Raw genomic sequence first — 20,925 nt, 5'->3', positions numbered from 1 at the left:
TTGTCCACTTAGGACTGAGATAAGGAGAAATATCTGCACTTATAGGGTTGTGAACCTTAGGAATTCTTTACCCTGGCTGTGAATTCTCTGACAATGAGTACGTTCAATATGTACATACACAGATTTTTGTGGATAACATGGAATCAAAGAATAAGAGGGTGGTGGAGCAGCAAAGTTGATGTGGTCCTGACAAATAGCAGAGTGGACTCCATGGGTTGTTGGTCTGCTTCCATTTCTTATGTTCACTCACTGTCATGCCTACATTTGTACGCTTCTACTGCTTTAGTGAACTTCAGAAAACATAGATCTCTGCATTTACACCCACAGCATCATGAAAAGCCACAGGAGATCTATCACCACTTGTCTTGTTTACAGGATGCAGAGAATATTCTGGCAACAATTATTACTCCATCCCTAGTGGGAAAATTAAGAGACAAGCAGAAGGTGCTGTAACTGACTCCTCTGCAGGCCAAGCTGGTCTCCTTCTGTAAATAATTCGGGGGTTTTTCAGGATGTTTGTTTTTCTAGTGCAACCCCCCAAATAACCAAATCTATTAAATTCAAATTTTCCCTTTTATAGCTATTTCTCAGCTGCTAGTACATGATTATATTGACTGCAGTACTGTACCCATTTTATGATGAGTTATAAAATAAAATATTGTGGATGGTGGAAGTCTGAAATTAAGACAAAATGCTACAGAATCTCAGCAGGTCTGGCTGCATCTGTGGAGAGAGAATAAACTTAACTTTGAGTTTGTGGACTTCCTCAGTGAAGAAGTCATGTCAGGTCAAAATATTAACCCTGTTTCTGTCTCCACAGATGCAGCCAGACCTTATGGTCAGTTAGGCTGACCAACTAATTATGTGGAATATTGCAGACTTGTCTGGCCCAGGTTTCAGTACAGTAACTGTATCATAGAGGCCTGATTTTGTCCAATATGGCTCAGTGGGTAGCATTCTTTCTGCTGAATCAGAAGGTGATGGGTTCATGATCCACTCCAGAGTTTTGAGCACAAAGATCTGATGTTGTTCGTAAGGGAGTCTTGCACTGTTGAAGGTGAATTTTTAATGAGATGTTAAAAATCAATCTGTCTCTTTAAAAAAGAACAGTGCGTTTCTTCCCTGGTGTTCTGGCCAACATCTATCCCACAACCAACATGACTAGAGCAGTGACTACACTTCATTTGCACCCACTGACGGCAAAGTTCATAAGAACTTGTTGAAATCACGAAAAGCATTATAGAAGCACAGTCTCATTCCTTTACATGGATCTAGCTATGTCATCTTGACACTGGAAATCAGAAATTAAAAACAGAGAACATGGAAACAGTCAGCTGATCAGACAGCATTCTTGGAGAGAGAAAAACAGAGTTAGTGGGCAGAAATGCAGAAGTGATGGTAGTGGACTGTGGACAGCAAAGCACAACAGAAAAATGAGTTAAAACGGAAATCTGTAAAGAGAAAGAAAACAAAATGGGGTGGCTATTACTATCTGAATGGTTGAGCTCAATGTTGAGTTCAGAACGCAGTAAAGTATCTCAGGGGTTATTGTTAGAATGACATTTAATAGTGTAGTCAGCTTGAGAGGAGGGTGGAGAATTCAATGATGGATAACTGAGAGCTTGGTTTCACTCTTGTGAGCTGTATTGGTGTATCATAAATCAGTCACCAGATCAAGTAGAGATCATAAGATCATAAGACCATAAGACACAGGAGCAGAAATAGGCCATTTGGCCCATCATGTCTGCTCCACCATTTAATCATGGCTGATAAGTTCCTCAACCCCATTCTCCCGCTTTCTCCCCATAACCCTCGATAATCAAGAACCTATCTATCTCAGTCTTAAATGTACTCAATGACCTGGGCTCCTAGGCCTTCTGTAACAGTGAATTCCATAGATTCAACACTTTTTGGCTGAAGAAGTTTTTCTTTATCTCCATTCTAAAAGGTCTTTCTTGTACTCTAAGGTTGTGCCCTCAGGTCCTAGTCTCTCCTACCAATGGAAGCATCTTCCCAACATCCACTCTGTCCAGGCCATTCAGTATTCTGTAAGTTTCAATTAGATCCCCCCCACCCCCTCATCCATCCAAACTCTGGTGAGTATAGTCCCAGAGTCCTCAAACATTTGTCAGATGTTAAGCTTTCCATTCCTGAGACCATTCTCATGAACCTCCTCTGAACCTGCTCAGGGCTAGTACATCCTTCCTGAGACATGGGGCCCAAAACTGCACACAATACTCTCAATGTGGCCTGACCAGAGCCTTATAAAGCCTCAGTAGTACATCCCTGCTTTTTTATTCAAGTCCTCTCAAAATAAATGCCAACACTGCGTTTCCCTTCCTGATAAATGATAGAACCTGCAAGCTTACCTTGAGAGAATCCTGGACTAGAACTCCCAAGTCTTTGTGCACTTCAGACTTTTCTCCCAATTTAGAAAATAGTCCATGCTTTTATTCCTCAATCATGATCTTACTGAATAGTGGGAAGGAGAGAAAAACAACAACTTGTATTTACACAGTGCCTTTAACAAAATAAAATATCCCAAAGCACTCCACAGAGGCAATGCAAAACAAAATATGATATAGCCACATAAGGAGATATTGGAGCAGATGACCAAAAGCTTGGTCAAAGAGGTAAGTCTTAGGAAAAAGGGGGAACAGAAGTTTAGAAAAAGAAGAGAAGAAAAGGAGTAAGAAGAATCACAAGAGCGAAAATAATAGGAAGCCTTTGAATTGTGCCTTTAATACAATAAAATGTCCCAAGGCACTTCAAAGGTGCACTGGGTACAAACATCTACTCCAAGCCAAACTGGAAAACATTAGGACAGGCGACAAAAAAAAGTTTCAAGAAAGATATTAAAGAAAGAGGGGAATTGGAAAAGCAAAGAGATTTAGCTGGGAAATGTTCAAACTTATGGCCTCAGCTGCAGAGACAAGTCTGCCATTGATGGAAAGAAGGAATCTGCAGATACGCAAGAGGCCAGAATTCCGCAAAGGATTGCTAGGCTGAAGGAGATTTAGCAGAAATAGAGAGTGGTGAGACTGAGGGAATTGGACAAGAAGATGAGCAATTTAGAACTGAGGTATTCATGGAAAGGTGACCGATGTGAGTATTGGGATGATGGGTGAATGAGGCTTAGTGTGAATTACGACATGGCCATCAGAATTTTTGGCATGATGTTGCAGTAAGCAATGGATTATCAACCTGGGGAATCAGAACAGTGAAGTCTGGAGTTATGAGGCATGGATGAGGGAATCAGCAGCTGATAAACTGAGGCGGAGGAGTGGAGAGGTGGCAATATTATGGAAATGGGATAGGTGGTCCTGGTTGTGGTAAGGATATGGGATAGGAACACGGTCTGGGTCAACTAGGATGGAAATTGTGCAACCAATCTTGGTTAGCACGTGGGAAGATAAAGGAACTGAGTTTAAGACAGACTCGTGACAAAATAGTGTAATCTTGATCCTTTGTTATGATCTAAATCTCTGCTCTGTAGCTGGAGGTTTTGCAATTGTGGGGTGCTTAGTCTTTACATATTTCTAAAATGCCATATTCATTTATAATTGCTTGCCAAAGAACAGTGATTTTTAAGCTGAAATGTGTGGAAAATCAGCTGCAAATACTGATATGTTGTGGCAATCCTTTGGTCCTCGCATCTGCAAAAATGTCTGACACCGAGTGGAAGCCAGTGCTTTCAGTGCAGCCGGAGAAATAACATGTTTGCAAGTTAACAAACACACAAAGAAAATGAAATCTGGTGACAGTCAGCTGACCCCTGGAGATTAAAGACTTTTAACTGGTAAATTGGTGTTTTATTCATGCAACACAAACACTCAACACACAAGAGAGTTCCAAGAACTCATGTTTCTTAACAGAGCATAAACTCTCAGCAGTTCTGGTTTAATCATCTGACTACATGATCCAGTTGCTGCCAATTATTGATTTACACTCAATTTCATCACTACACAAAATAAACACAGCTTACGTGTTTGTTGGTTCTATTGCATGATTTAGAAAACTTCTCTGTGTTGGGTATTTTCACTGCAAGATTTTTAAAAACTCTTTTATCAGTTCTTCTGTAACAATTTTCATGTTTGCAATCAAGTACAAAGCTTTCTTGAAGTTACACTGGTACTTTTTTTCTATTCTACAATTAAGGCATAAATCACAACTTGTAACTTAACACAACACACTCTACCTGAGCAAGAACTTGAGCTTTTCACCACCTCAGAACTGCAGGTCCTGAAGCATTTAAGGGATAACAAAGTACTTCTGAAGTGTGAGTAATAATGGGAACTGCAGATGCTGGAGAATCCAAGATAATAAAATGTGAGGCTGGATGAACACAGCAGGCCCAGCAGCATCTCAGGAGCACAAAAGCTGACGTTTCGGGCCTAGACCCTTCATCAGAGAGGGGGATGGGGTGAGGGTTCCGGAATAAATAGGGAGAGAGGGGGAGGCAGACCGAAGATGGCGAGAAAAGAAGATAGGTGGAGAGGAGAGTATAGGTGGGGAGGTAGGGAGGGGATAGGTCAGTCCAGGGAAGACGGACAGGTCAAGGAGGTGGGATGAGGTTAGTAGGTAGAAGATGGAGGTGTGGCTTGGGGTGGGAGGAAGGGATGGGTGAGAGGAAGAACAGGTTAGGGAGGCAGAGACAGGTTGGACTGGTTTTGGGATGCAGTGGGTGGAGGGGAAGAGCTGGGCTGGTTGTGTGGTGCAGTGGGGGGAGGGGACGAACTGGGCTGGTTTTGGGATGTGTTGGGGGAAGGGGAGATTTTGAAGCTGGTGAAGTCCACATTGATACCATTGGGCTGCAGGGTTCCCAAGCGGAATAAGAGTTGCTGTTCCTGCAACCTTCGGGTGGCATCATTGTGGCACTGCAGGAGGCCCATGATGGACATGTCATCTAAAGAATGGGAGGGGGAGTGGAAATGGTTTGCGACTGGGAGTTGCAGTTGTTTATTGCTAACCGAGCGGAGGTGTTCTGCAGCCCAATGGTATCAATGTGGACTTCACCAGCTTCAAAATCTCCCCTTCCCCCACCACATCCCAAAACCAGCCCAGTTCGTCCCCTCCCTCCACTGCACCACACAACCAGCCCAGCTCTTCCCCTCCACCCACTGCATCCCAAAACCAGTCCAACCTGTCTCTGCCTCCCTAACCTGTTCTTCCTCTCACCCATCCCTTCCTCCCACCCCAAGCCACACCTCCATCTCCTACCTACTAACCTCATCCCACCTCCTTGACCTGTCCGTCTTCCCTGGACTGACCTATCCCCTCCCTACCTCCCAACCTATACTCTCCTCTCCACTTATCATCTTTTCTCTCCATCTTTGGTCCGCCTCCCCCTCTCTCCCTATTTATTCCAGAACCCTCACCCCATCCCCCTCTCTGATGAAGGGTCTAGGCCCGAAACGTCAGCTTTTGTGCTCCTGAGATGCTGCTGGGCCTGCTGTGTTCATCCAGCCTCACATTTTATTACTTCTGAAGTGTATTGACTTTTGTAGGAAACTGAAAGTTTTAATCCCCATACATCAAGTTCACTCAAATAGATGCAAAGTAATCTTTTGTTCATGATGTTTATCAAGTTATTATATGAAATAAATCAGAGGCAATGATGTTGCAGGTAAATATTAATGAAAATTAGGCCTGCAGTGATTCAGCAATTTGATGTCTCAGCAATGATTCAGAAAATACAGTAACCTAGAGCCCGAGTCCCCCCCTTATAGATCCCCATCACGTCATCCTTTCCCAGGGAGTTATTGTATCATATGACACTAAGTCACACAAACATGTGACTCAAGTCCATTTTATCAGTTAGGTGCACTACATCACTTTTGACGTTTCAGTGAATATGTTGTTATCCTAAAGGAAATACTTCAGAAAAGACTGGAAAGTTCTAGAAAATGTCTTCATAAAAATACAATTCAGCATTTTACAGCATTTATTCAAAGAAAATGTTGAGTTGATTTTTTTTAGCATAAGCAATATAGATGATTTTTTTCTGCTCTTTATATTTTCTGATTGTTAATGGATTACATTGTCATGATCTTATTTCAGGACATTCTCCAATTGAAAACCTAAAGGCAACCGTTACATCTATTGCTGTAGATTGTAAGTGTCACTTGCAAAGAGTTAAAGTTGTCATAGTCCCAGGGAACCATAGGCCTCTGTCTCTTTTGAGAGAGAGAAGACTGGTGGTGAGTTTAACCTAAGGGTGTCAGGCAAGGGATGTGATTAAGAATGAAGGATCTCAGCTGGTACAGAAATTGAACCTACACCATTAGCATCATTTTGCATTGCAAATTTGCTGTACAGCCAATTGCAAAGCTAACCAAACCCCAAGATCTCCCAACTCTCTAAAAAGTAACCTGGTTACTGACACTCAGATGGATATCAAGGCTTGGGTTGATAAAGAGTAAGTAACATTTGCAACATACAAGTGCCAGGCAATGACTATCTCCAACAATAGAAAATGTATCCATCACCCCTCGTCATTCAATGGCATTAGCATCATTGAATCTCCCATTACTAACATCATGGGGGTTACTGCTGATCAGAAACTGAATGTGTCCAGCACATATGTTTCAGTATTTATTGTCCATCCCAACAAGGGACGATAAGGGAAGGTGAGAGGCTAGGTAATCTGTGTCGAATAACTCACTTGCTGAATCCAATTTCTGTACACAATTTACAAAGCACAGGAGTGTGGTGAATAGATTGCCTGAATGAGTGCAGCTCCATCAACACTCAACAGAATCAACATCATCCAGGGCAAAACAACTAGCTTATGTGGCACCTCAGCCACCATTCGTTCTCTTCACCACTGATGCATAGTGGTGGCAATGTGTACAATCTGCAAAATACACTGCAGCAATTCACCAAAGCTCCTCTAACAATCCATTTCAAACCCATGACCTCTACCATCGAGAACACAAGGACAGCAGATATAAATGCAGCAGTACCACCTACAAGCTCCCTTCCAAGCCACCACCATCCTGACTAAAACTATATCACTGTCCCTTCACTATCACTGGGTCAAAATTCTGTGTATACAGAAGCTGAAAGGAGAAAGATAGGATGAGCAACATTATCCCAAAGATCATAGCACTGAAAGGAAAGGTTGCCAGTCGGCTGCTCAATTGGGATTAAGACATGTGGGTGCTGATAAAAAGGATACCTCCTGATGGATACCAATTGCTTATATCTTTTACAATACCTTCTGGTGAATAGAGGATCTGTCAGTGAAAATACCAATAAAAAGGTGAAACCATACCATCAAAAACAAGTTGAAGAGTAACATATTAATAACATATTAAGATTGCTGCACTATATTATCACACGTAAGGCAGAGATGAGTAATTAGGAAGACGGCAAAACCAATAGGTACTTCTGCAAAGAACTCATGTGAGGGCTGTGAAGAATCAACAAAAATCTATTCAGAGATTGTTGTTTTCACTTCAAGATTCATAGTCAGTACTGCTGAAACTGTATCTGGAGTTGTAGCAGAACAGGCTGAATGAAAAGATGAAAGGAACAGGATTGCCTATTATCATATTTGACAATGTTTCTGAAAAATGAGACAGTGACAGAGAATTTTCTTGGCTCTTAAATATCATTTTCATGTTTCAGCATTGACAAATTTTCCTGCACATGCAGTTTCCGGTTCCCTGTATTCTTGGGACAAAAAGCGCCAGGGACCTATTATATGCTGCCAAATGAAAGGCCACCATATAAAACTGAAGGTGGTGCAACTTCAATAATTTCTTCATTTGCACTGCCAGTCAAAAAAACTGGCTTCACTATAAGACTAAGTGAAAAATTTGGCTCTCACTGATCTGGAAGAATATTGGAGGAATCTTTACATCAAGAGTTGAAGTGTCCAGTAGCACATAATCTATTTCTGTAAACAACAAAAGTAGGTGTTATACAGCGCTGTTTTTAGGTTTACCACCAACCATCACCCCCCACCCCCGCTGGGCCCCAGGTGGTAAGTACTGAAGGAAGAGAGCTTATCCTCTAACACAATTGCAGAGGGATCATAATTTTGATAAAATTCTTTGAAAAGCTGAGAAAGCTCCTCACAAAATGCCATCCAATAATCTTGCCATTGGACTTCTGTAGAGAGAAATTGTGAATTATCATCTAATCTTCTTTTCGATGACAGCACATTTTCCTCAAGAGGCTGAGATAAAGCTCCAAAAATGGAATGTAATAATTATTTGGACAAGAAATAACTCACAGATGGAATATAATCATCATCTTGGCTTAAAGAGTCTTCAACTTGTGCTGGAACATCTGCCTACTCCTATTGAAAACCTAGTTGGACACATTTGCCAACTCATCAAAGATCTTACTGGAAAAGCTGAGCAGGTCTGGCAATGTCTGTGAAGAGAAATCAGATTTAACGTTTTGGGCCCGGTGACCCTTTCTCAGAACTAATGGTAGCTAGGAAAATGTCAGTTTATATCCAGAAGATAGGGTGGGGAGTGGGGATAAGGAGTAAATGACAGGTGGGATAGTGCCCAAAGAGAGAAAAACAGTTGGACAAAGGAGTGGATAACGGTCTGGCTAGGAGAGTGAATAGCTGTTAATGGAGACTGTTAGTGGCTAACGACAGGTAGTGTGGAGCTGGAGAAACATAGCAAGCCAGGCAGCATCAGAGGAGCAGGAAAGCTGACATTTCGGGATGGAACCCTTCTTCAGAAAGTTTTCATTCTGGCTGCCCAGCCTGCCATGTGTCTCCAGCTCCACACTGTGTTATCTCAGACTCCAGTATCGGCAGTTCTTACTATCTCTGAATAGGGAGTGTGATGTGGAGGTCCGAGTGTTGACCGGGGTGGACAAAGTCAGAAATCACACGACACCAGGTTATAGTTCAACAGGTTTATTTGAAAACATATGCTTTCACAGCATCCTTCTTCAGATGTTCGTGAGAGAGGTAATATCAGAAACAGAATTTATAAATAAGAGATCAAAGGATTACACCACTGATGAAGATGTATTAAACAAACCTAAGATGCTGTTAAATCTTTAATCAATCAGAAGGTTTTAATTGATTATTTTTTTCTTCTTTATTCATTCACAGGATGAAAGCAACACTGGCTAGGCAGCATTTTTTGCCCCTCCCTAATTGCCTAGAAGACAATCAAGAGTCAACTACATTGCTGTGGATCTGGAGTCACTTGTAGGCCAGCCCAAGTAAGGACAGCAGTTTCCTTCCCTAAACAGAATTAGTGAACCAGATGGGTTTTTCCAACAATTGACAATGGAACCATAGTCATCATTAGACTCTTAATTTATTTATTGAATTCCACCATCTGCTATGGCAGGATTTGGATTTGAACCTAGGTCCTTAGAACGTTATCTGGAAGTCTGGATTAACAGTCCAATGATAATACCACTAAGCCACTGCCTCCCCCTATTTATATACACACATGTAAATTCCTGAATTCCTTTCAAGTCACTTCTCTGAGAAAACTAAAGGTTTTATCAGTATAAAGAAGAGGTGACATTTTAGGTCAGACAATGCATGTTAGGTGTGAGGCCTGGTTTAGAATCTGTTTGTATTTTGGTTTGGAGTCAGACTGGTTTTATTTCTAAAGTAGGAAATTATAAAATGCCATATTGATTGACTGTCTATAAATTGTGTGCTTTTTGAACAAAATAGAACATATCTGCAAATACAAATTCACCCCATAGATTCACGTGTGTGTGTGAGTGAGAGACAGACAGAGAGAGAGAGAGAGAGAGAGAGAGAGAGAGAGAAAGAGTGTGTGTGTGTGTGTTGGGGGGAGACAGAGTCTGTGTGTGTGAGGAGGTGTGTGTGTGCATGGGAGGGGAAGGGAAGAGAGGGGCAGAGAGAGAGACAGGATGTGAGAGTGTGTATGGGTGCTTGAGAGACAGTGTGTGTATAAAAGGTAGTGTGTAGTGCGAGGCCTGGTGGGTGGGGGTTGGGACTAGGACATGGGAGAATTCAGGCCTTAAAATTATTGAACTTGATAGAGTCCGGAGGGCTGCAAGGTACCCAAGCAGAAAATGAGGTGCTGTTCTTCCAGCTTGTGCTGAGCTTTGTTGGAACACTGCAGCAAGCCTGAGACAGAGATGTTGGAAACAGGGTAGTGTGTTAAAGTGGCAGGCAGTGGAAGCTCAGGGTCTTTTTTGTGGACAGAATGTAGTCGTTTTGCGAAGCAGTCATCCAGACTACACTTAGTTTCCCCAATGTAAAAGAGACCACATTGTGAGATCTCATTGCAGTAGACTAGATTGTGTGAAGCGCAGATACAAGTATATTTAGGCCCTTGAATACTGGGGAGAGAGGAGGTAAATGGGCAGGCATTATACCTTTGCCTGTTGAAAGTGCCGTGGGGCTGTTTGGAGTAAAAGAACAGTGGACCAGGATGTCCCGGATGGAACGGCTCCTGCAGAAAGTGAGCAAGAGAGGGGAGGGAAATAGGTGTCTAGTGGTGACATCTTGCTGGGGGTTGGCAGAAATGGCGACTGATGATCTTATCGATGTGAATGCTGATGGGATGCTAGGTAAGGACAAGGCGAACCCTATCACTGTTGCAGGAGGGAAGAGAGTGGGTCAGAGCGGAACTGCGAAAGATGGGTCGGTCCTGGTTGACAGCCCTGTCGACAAAAGTGCTAGGGAATCCTCGATTAAGGAAGGTGGACATTTCAGAGGCTCCCCTGTCGAAGTCGGCCTCATCGTAACACATGGAATGGAGACAGAGGAACTGGAAGAATGAAATAGAGTCTTTCCAGGAAGTAGGGTGCAAGGATGTATAGCCAGGTAGCTGTGGGAGTTGGTGGGTTTATAGTGGCTAGTTTATCCCCAGAAATAGAAACAGAGATATCAAGGAAAGGAAGGGGGGAGTCAGAGATAGACCAGGTGAAAGTGAGGGTGGGGTGGAAATTGGAAGTGAAATTTATGAACTTCTACAATTCTGGACGAGAGAGGGAAGCAGCACTAATTATATCATTGATATTTCGGAGAAAGGCTTGTGAGTGGGGTTGGAATAGGACTGGAACAAGGAATGTTCCATGTACCCCACAAAGAGACAGGCGTAACTGGGGCCCACGTGTGTACCCATGGCCACCCTCTGGCCTGAAGAAAATGACAGGGAGAGTCACTGAACCTGAAACTCTGATTTCTCTTTACAGATGCTGAAACTTCTGTTTTTATTTACGATTTACAGCATCTGCAGTTCTTTTGGTTTTCATCAAAGATCTTTTCTGATACTGTACAATGTATATAAGCTTCTTAGGTGATTTTACCATTGTAGGCAAGTGTTACTTCAAAATAACCTTTAACCTGAAGGGTGTGGCCTCTCACACCATGGATCTTTGTGTTTGATGGTTGAAGACATACAGTGTGAGGCCATTCTAAATTTTCTATGATCACAATAAAAGTTTAAAAATCTCCTGTTTGAAGAACAAATGCTGTACCAAAGTTCCTGACTTTCAATATTACTGATCAATAATCCTGGTCCAGATCATCAGCTTGTGTTGTAGTATAATGTGCTTTAAAAAGATAATCTCACCCCGCAAAATTGCTGAAGGTGTCAAAATCTACCACAGTGAAAGCGTTGAAAACTGTCAACCGGACCGTGTTGTCACCTATGATAATTCCTTGCACCACAATACTAGTACTTCACAACTTGAAGTTTCCTACTTTCCCTCATTTTTGGCAATTTTTTTTGAGTTGAGGCAGCCTCTGTTGTGCCTAGCTCACAATGGGCTCAGACCAAGCTTTGACTACTGGTCAAATTCTTACCCATAAGCCCCACTGCGGTGTGAAATCACGTTATGCCCAGTCGGTCTTCTATGCTGGTTCATCTGTTCAAAGATCAGCCTAGGTCTGACTGCAAAAGATCGGAGTATATCATCAAGAGTTTGAAAGAATTTACTTTTCAACATTGCATCTTTGTATGAACTAACAAGACTATAAATCTTCAGTGTAATCTACAAGGATAACTGGCTGCTGGGTTCCCTGGCCAGACTGACCATACTCAATGATAAAATTCACAGGATTGAAATAAACTTCAAGACTGCCAGGACTGACTGGAAGTCTGCTGAAATTTCATCAGCACCTTATCTGATGAAAGGATTTTCTCAGCAATGGAGGCTACTGAAGAAAGTACAAACCTCGAACTATTCCTGTTTCAAAAGAGATTTGAGGCTGTTCTGTACCGGTGGAACTGCAGCTTCCACACCTTCCATTTGTATTCACTTCAGACCTTTGGCCACATCAAGGCACCTCAGAAAGCACAAGGACTGCTGAGCCGGCACTGACATGCTGCCACTTCTGACCATGCCTCACTTCAGGTAGGAGTTAGGCTTTAAGATCCTCTTACATTGAGGTTGAACCTTGCTTCATGGTTGCTCTATCTTACCTCATGGTTTTACATCTGAAATTGGTGTCTTCATCTAATCTTAAAATTTGGTAATAGGGAAACTTTTGGACACTGTTATTTGGGATAAAATCAGTAGTCGTATGGAAAAAGATAGGTTGATTAGGAAGAGTCAGCGTGGAGTTCTAAAGGAAAAATTGTGTTTCACAAACTTGGAATTTTTTGAAGAGTTTGATGAGGGTAATTTTTTAAAGTGGCACATATGGACTTCGAGAAGGCAGTTGATTCAGTGCTTCACAACAGACTTGTGAGGAAAGTTGTAGATTATTGTATAGAAGGACAGTGGCGACATGGATACAAAATTGGCTGAGTGATAGTAAGTAGAGGTTAGTGGTCAATGGATTTGTTTTGGGCTGTTGGAAGGTTTGTAGTGGAATTCTCCAGCGGTCAGTATTTTCTGATAATTATTTATTATCCAGATTTTGGAGTGCAGGGGACAATTTCCAATTTTGTAGATGACACTAAACTTGGAAAAATAGTAAAAACCAGAAGAACTGCGGATGCTGTAATCAGGAATAAAAACAAAGTTGCTGGAAAAGCTCAGCAGGTCTGGCAGCATCTGTGAAGGATAAAACAGAGTTTATGTTTTGGGTCTGGTGACCCCTCCTCAGAACAGACCCGAAACGTTAACTCCGTTTTGTCTTCCACAGATACTGCCAGACTTGCTGAAATTTTCCAATAACTTTGTTTTTGTTCATTGTTTGACCTCAGTTGGAGCACTGTGTACAGTTGTGAGAGCCACAGTGCAATATCACTGGTGCATGGGATGAAATCACATTGATGCGTCTGAACCACTTGTGGCAGAGATTATTGCCTAAGCATGTCAGTGGTCCAGAAGGATCCACTGTAAGTCCCATGTTTGATCCCTAAGCAGCTTTAATCACAGATCTACAGCACAGAAAAAAGGCTTGCTGGCCCATTATGTCCATGCTGCTCAAAACCAACAACTTACCTGTTCTAAGATAACAAAATGTGGAGCTGGATGAACACAGCAGGCCAAGCAGCATCTTAGGAGCACAAAAGCTGACGTTTCGGGCCTAGACCCTTCATCAGAGAGGCTGTTCTACCTTGATTTCCGGCACTTGGCCCCTAACCTTATATGCCAAGGTGTCACAAGTGCACATCCAAATACTTCTTAAGTGTTTTGAGGATTTCTGTCTCTACCACGTTTACAGGCAGTTAGTTCCAGATTCCCACTACCCTCTGGGTGAAAGATGCTTTTTCCTAAACATCCTCCTCCTTACCTTAAATCTATACTCCCTGGCTACTGATCCCTCCATCAAGAGGAAATGATTCTTCCTGTCTACCCTATCTATGCCACTCATAATTCTGTACATCTCAATTATGCCTCCTTTCAATGTCCTCTGCCCTGTGGAAAACGACCCCAGTCAGTACAATTTCTCTTCATAAATGAGAATCTCCAGCTCAGGAAACATCTTGGTAAAACTCCTCTGCACCCTTCCTGTGCTATCACACCTTTCCTGTAACGTTTCAGATTTTAGAACTGCGTCCAATACCCTGCTTTGTCCCTTTACTATCCTTTTATTAATGAGATGCTTATTAGATACTCTATGTCAGTTACCAGTCTTTTTCATAATACTTGTTACTTTTTGCATATTCTTTTTCACCTTACTTCTGAACCTTTTGTAGTCAGCTTCATCCTCAACGGTATTTACTACCTGACGTCTGTCATAAGCATACTGATTCATCTTTAACTTGATTGTTATCACCTTTGTCATCCAGGGAGTTCTGGGTTTGTTTATCAGATCTTTCCCTTTGAGGAAATATATCTTGATTGTGTGGCTGAGGTGCACAATCTGTCTTATCTTTCCATTTCTGTACTGCACTTGCCACTGGGAGTAAAGGATTACTACTGCTCAGTAATTTCTTATTTAGCTTTCTAAACTCCAATTACAGGATCACACCCCTGTCGGCTTTCCGGAGAGACCACTCTCTCCGTGACTCCCTTGTTCGCTCCATACTGCCCTCCAACCCCACCACACCCGGCACCTTCCCCTGCAACCGCAGGAAATGCTACACACTCCCCCACACCTGCCCCCTCACCCCTATCCCAGGCCCCAAGATGACATTCCACATTAAGCAGAAGTTCACCTGCACATCTGCCAATGTGGCATACTGCATCCACTGTACCCGGTGTGGCTTCCTCTACATTGGGGAAACCAAGCGGAGGCTTGGAGACCGCTTTGCAGAACACCTCCGCTCAGTTCGCAACCAACTACTGCACCTCCCAGTCACAAACCATTTCCACTCCCCCTCCCATTCTTTAGATGACATGTCCATCATGGGCCTCCTGCAGTGCCACAATGATGCCACCCGAAGGTTGCAGGAACAGCAACTCATATTCCGCTTGGGAACCCTGCAGCCTAATGGTATCAATGTGGACTTCACCAGTTTCAAAATCTCCCCTTCCCCAACTGCATCCCTAAACCAGCCCAGTTCGTCCCCTCCCCCCACTGCACCACACAACCAGCCCAGCTCTTCCCCTCCACCCACTGCATCCCAAAACCAGTCCAACCTGTCTCCGCCTCCCTAACCTGTTCTTCCTCTCACCCATCCCTTCCTCCCACCCCAAGCCGCACCCCCATCTACCTGCTAACCTCATCCCACCTCCTTGACCTGTCCGTCTTCCCTGGACTGACCTATCCCCTCCCTACCTCCCCATCTATACTCTCTCCACCTATCTTCTTTTCTCTCCATCTTCGGTCCGCCTCCCCCTCTCTCCCTATTTATTCCAGAACCCTCACCCCATCCCCCTCTCTGATGAAGGGTCTAGGCCCGAAACGTCAGCTTTTGTGCTCCTGAGATGCTGCTTGGCCTGCTGTGTTCATCCAGCCTCACATTTTGTTGTCTTGGATTCTCCAGCGTCTGCAGTTCCCATTATCTCTAACACTTTGTCCACTTTGTTTGATTTGCCAGCATTATCAGATTGTTCTCACTGTCATAAGGTGTACTCTAGCAGTACTGAGTACTCATTCTCTCACTTAAAGCCACCTTAAAACATCCAATTTCACTAGGAGGCTAATCATTTTCTTGGTCTCTTTTTGCAGCAGGCTCACTACCACCACTTGCTGGGCATTTGTCTCATAATCAAAAGGCTTTTTATCTAGAATAAGGGACTTTAAAATGGCTCCTTCACCGATTTAAAATGGTTCCCTAACTACGGTAGAATCAGCAGCCCACTGGCAGAATCAGCTTCTGGAAATTCTGTACTGTGAAGTATACCTGTACACCCAAATGCTGCAGAATTTTTGTTTCCTGTTGAGAAAGAAAATCAAGAATAACAGAAGATACTTAAAAACTTTCATGAGCTTTTACAAACAAAGTTTCATCAGTGACAGGGCCTTATGGGCTTTTGATGATATGTGTGCATGTGCAAAATCAGGAAGCATGAAACCTGATGTTGACGATTTGGTGACTCATGCATGAAAATCCAGTATGACAAAGATTAAAGCTTCTACAGCATTCAAAGGTAGTCTGTGATACTAAGTTGGGAAACAAGACTTAAAATAAATCCATATTAAAGCAAAACAACTCTAAACAAGCAATGTTAAGTGTAGAGTACCTATATTTCCTTAATTGTAAAGTATTTTGGGACTCTTCTCAATTGTGAAAGGTACTCTTTAAACATTTGCCTTTTATCTTGTATTAAATCTACTTTTAACCTTCTTTATTACAAGGAGAACTCCAAATTCTTTACAAAAGCAGAATACTGCAGTTGCTATCTGAATTAAGAAATGAAAACGGAATACGATTAACATCTTGAACAGCATCAGCGGACAGATTAAACCGTTCGACAAAACTGAGAATAGCTAGACATGTAACAAGTTTTGAACGAGCTAGGGGTTCCTAATATTTAACTGGAAGCAACCTCTGCTCTTCTAACATTGAATTTCCTGACAAACAGTATATTGAATCAGAAGCAATGGAAGAGTTGAGAAAAATGATGCTGAGATCAATGAATACCATTAGTGTAATTGTGAAAGCTGATTAAGAGTTGTTTCAGATAAATACGTTGAAACTATTATTCTTCATGTTAAATAGTGGATCCAATATTCAGGAGATGGCCACACACAGCCAGAAGAGGTTAATTGGATAAAGCAGTAAAGTTGATCAGTGAGAAGGAAAATTTGGTGTACTTTATAAAACCGAAAGAACTGCAAATGCTGCAAATCAGGAACAAAGGCAGGATTGGCAGCATCTGTGAAGAAAAAAAATCAGTTAATATTTTGGATCTGGTGACCCTTCCTCAGAATTCAAGATATCTGGTTGTCATGGATAAGTTAAACTGAAGGGTCTGTTTCTGTGCTGTCAATTTTACGATTTGTTAATTTGCTCCACTTGGATTACTCAAGACTGCCATTGTCTTGGGTTTATGTACAAAAAAATTTTTTAATCTAGTTATGTTCAGTTCAGAAATAACCTTCAGGGATTCTCCATAAACCTTTTGTTGGATGCTCAGATTTGTTGTTCATGGGTGAAGTGTTCTGTTATCTTAAAACTGGCTAACTGACTTGCAGGAGAGTAGATACGCATTACTCTAAAAGTGTTAATGATATGTAGTTTGTTTGGCAATATCTTATTATTTGTCTGCTTTGCAAATTATTGGCCTGGTCAGAAGATTATTAAGGGATAGAAAATAGAGGGAAAAAGAATATTGGTATGTATTCAAACTGGAAAGAATGGTGTTGGGGAATCAGCTATTTATTATTGTAATAATCTAAGACAAAAAAATGGAGATGGATTTACCACGTACTGGGGATAACATGTGTGGTAGTACAGTATATAGTGGAGACAGAAACATAAAATTGGATAGCAATGTTCGATACAGTGAAGAAAATTGTGGTCAATGACTTTCAACACAATCAAGTGTGAGATTATCTATTTTGGGCCAAAGAAGGAACTATCTGAACATTATATAACATGATTAAAAAGCCTGAAACAGTGGCAGTGTAAATAAATCACAAGACTAATGGCTTTTTAGATACATTTTAAATAATCTGTTTAGAAATGTCCTTACGGACCACTAGAGCAGGTAGGACTGGAACCTGTGCCTGCTGTCTGAGAGACAGGGACACTATTACTGCACCATAAAAGCCCCAAAAATGAACTTTTTATATCCATAAGTGCTATCACACACAATGAATGGTTTTCCCACTAAATTATTGATGTTTTTTGTTGCTTTTAACCATGAACAACCACCATCAGTAAATCACCCATGTGGCCAAATGAATGTTTACATGCAAAGCCTGTACTAATGGTTTTTTAACTCGACAGCTAGAAATAGACCACACCTGGGACACTGTTCTATAACAATCAAAACACCCACGAAAAGATATGTAGGCCTAGGAAGGAACGGAATATGAATTCACCAGAAAGTTTCCAGGTACAGACCAGCGACATTCTTGTTGAACAGTGGAGAAGATTTGAGGGGCTAAATGTCCTACTCCTAATTCTATGGACTGATTTGTACGAGGTACTGGAAACATCCCCTGTGTCACAACTGAAAAAAAACAGGGGTGGGGAGCGCACTAAGGAGGACATTAAATGATCACAGGCTATCCAATGGTTAATGGCCATTTATCAAAGTGAGATGGGTTATCTACCCCTCTAAATTAGGTAGTGCTGAATCAGAGATGTGCTGGCCAACCACAGGGGCACTGAGGGGCCTCAACAAGCCCAAGGCTAAGCACGCCATTTTAAGCTTCCATTGCCTGTCTACACCATTTCAGACATGTTCGGGGGAGGTCATTCAGTGAATTTTGTTACCTCGTCATCCAAATTCAAATCTTCCGTGATTTGAAGTACACTTTTAGAATAATGCATATCTACTCTTCTGCAAGTCAGTTAGCCAGTTTTAAGGTAACAGAAAACTTCACCATATGAACAACAAATCTGAGCATCCAACAAAGAGTTTATGGAGAATCCCTGAAGGTTATTTATGAATTGAACATAGCAAGGCTAAATTTTTTTTTCACATAAACTTTTGACAATGGGCAGTCTTGAGTAATCCGAGTGGAGCAAATTAACAAGTCATACAATTGCACAGCACAGAAACAGACCCTTCAGTCCAACTCATCCACGACGATCAAATATCTTGGATTGAGAAAGGGTCACCAGACCCAAAACTGCTGTTGCAAAGAGCTGGCATCAACTCAATGAAGCAAATAGCTTCCTATTCTGTAATTATTCCATGAACTATTGTTTGATTCTATCTATGGCGCAAAATTTCATAAATGTATCATTGTTTAACTGCAGTGTCATTGAGAGACTATAAATGGGGTGCATCAAGTTTGTAAATGTCAGATGTTATATACAGGGACATTAACTACAACAGAGTACTTTGATCAATGCTCCAGCATTAAATGTGGAGCATTAAATTCAGCAGCATTGAATCAATATTTGGGGAGCTTTCTATGTGCCAAGGCTCACAAAGGGTTAGGACTTGGGTTTGAGGAGCTGTTAGATGGACTGGGGGGAGGGGAGTGTGTACAAGAGGAAATCAAGGGCAATCTTGAGAGGGATAACACCTTTGGGGGTCTTCTAATGAGGACACCAACCATCAAGCCATGTGAGGTGAAATAGTGCAATGGAGGCTGGTACCGTGTCACCAAGTAACAGTATATTTACTTGTCCACAGTACACTTGCTGTGGCCAGCCAGCTCGGAGTCAGTCGCCTGAACCGAAGAGATTCAGAATCTCCTGTTAATATTGGCCAGCCAGCGTCTCCTGAATGGCCCAGATTAACGAACTCAATTTAGGACCTCATAGTCAACAAGGTCCACCTTGTTCCAAACACTACACATGGGAATATTGTCATGATGTACAGTTGGGAGGAATTTTTCTAGCCACTACTTAAGTTCTAAGACATGATACAAGTATGGCCTTCATGGTACTTACCATTACAATCATAATTACATTGAGCAACCTAAAAATCCATTGATTCCACAGCATGAGTGGATCTTAAAGTGACGAAAGGAAACCTATGGGAGTCAGTAAATTCAAAAACTTTTCTCCATCATCTTCATTGCCACTTTTGCTGTACAAATTACATCTCAGATCTATGCAGACATAATATTCAATGTGCGTAACAGTGTTTTAAAATGTCTACTCAGTGTTTTAGTTCTAGCTTCCAGCTCCTTCTACAGTTCATTTACTTTTTGGCAAAAATCCTGCAGGGAGATCAGAAGAATTGTTTTGATGCAATAAACTGTAATCATCTGGATCACTTGAAGAGATTATGAAAGCAGAATGAAAATGGCAACTTTCTCAGTTTATAAAGTCTTGAAGTGGGAACATTTGCTATCAGGGCTATCAGGAAACTGCAGGTAAGTGAGCTTAATTGGACAGCTCTCTCAACGAATTGGAACAGACACAATGGGCTGAATATTCTCTTTCTCTGCTATAGAATGGTCTAATATTTTTTTAAAACACTGTCAAATAAAGCTGATGCATAGCCTGCAACTGCAACATTGATCAAAGTACTCTGTTGTAGTTAATATCCCTCTACAAAACATCTGACATTTACAAACTTGATGCACCCCTTTATAGTCTCTCAATGATAATGCAGTTTTACTCCACAGAAAGAGTCAGACAATAGTTCATGGAATAATTACGGAACAGGAGGCTATTTGCTTCATTGCGTTGATGCCAGCAATTTGCAACAGCAATTTAGCTGGTCCCACACACACCTTATTCCTCATAATCATGAATTTCTTTCCTATTCAGATGTTTGTTGATTCCCTGTTGAAAGCTATGATTGAATCTGCCACCTTAGAGATCTTAGCCACTTATGTAAAAGCTTGTTTTTTTCATGTTACCTTTGGTTCTTTTGTCAATCATGTTAAATCAGTATCAGTTCTTCTCTACTGTTTGACCAGTGGCAATAATTTCTCACTATGTACTGACTCTGCCTAGACCTTTTATGGTTTTATCAAATCTCCTCACAACTTTTTATCCGAGCAGGTTCTCCAAGCTTTCCACATAACTGAAATCCCTCATTTACCACCAGTGCAAGTACCAGTGGCCCTCTGTACAGACTACTGTCTATGCTCTCAGATCCAACCCAGACTTTGTAATCAGGCTTACCAAAAAGGGTGGTGCTGTTGTTGTCTAGCAGACTGACCTCGACATTGTGGAGGCTGAGTGCCAGCTTTCAGGCACCTCCTTCTATCTCCCCCTGGACCATGATCACACAATGGAACACCAGAGCATTTCGTCTACAATGGTCACTAATTTCATTCTCACTTAAATAATTAAATCTCACTAATGTGGTGATTCCATCCCCCACTGACTGCCTCCAAACCCTGCACAGCCTGCTTCTACCTCTTTCCCAAAATCCACAAACAGAACTGCCGGGGCAGACCCATTATTTCTGCCTTCTCCACAGAACTCATCTTGTCTCACCTCTCTTTGACTTCCTCTCACATAGTCTCCAGCTATGCCTGTCTCTTTGTGGGGTATGTGGACTATTCCTTGTTCCAGTCCTACT

At 41.9% G+C, this 20,925-nt stretch overlaps 1 protein-coding gene across 2 annotated transcripts in view; it reads right to left on the bottom strand.

Annotated features, from left to right (window-relative positions):
- The window catches only part of sqstm1 (sequestosome 1), a 55,779-nt gene that overhangs the window by 16,340 nt on the left and 18,514 nt on the right, over positions 1-20,925 (bottom strand). The window contains exon 2 of one of the 2 annotated variants that reach the window (XM_059650562.1): positions 2,370-2,472. The exons of the other annotated variant lie outside the window; for it this stretch is intronic. The gene's annotated coding sequence lies outside the window, so the exon portion shown is untranslated. The remainder of the gene's footprint in view (positions 1-2,369; positions 2,473-20,925) is intronic. 2 annotated transcript variants of the gene reach the window in all.

Source organism: Stegostoma tigrinum, chromosome 13 (assembly GCF_030684315.1).
Source record: "Stegostoma tigrinum isolate sSteTig4 chromosome 13, sSteTig4.hap1, whole genome shotgun sequence".
NCBI classification, from domain to species: Eukaryota; Metazoa; Chordata; class Chondrichthyes; order Orectolobiformes; family Stegostomatidae; genus Stegostoma; species Stegostoma tigrinum.
The sequence above is the reverse complement of the archived record's forward strand: the minus strand, read 5'-3'. Positions and strand labels throughout refer to the sequence as shown.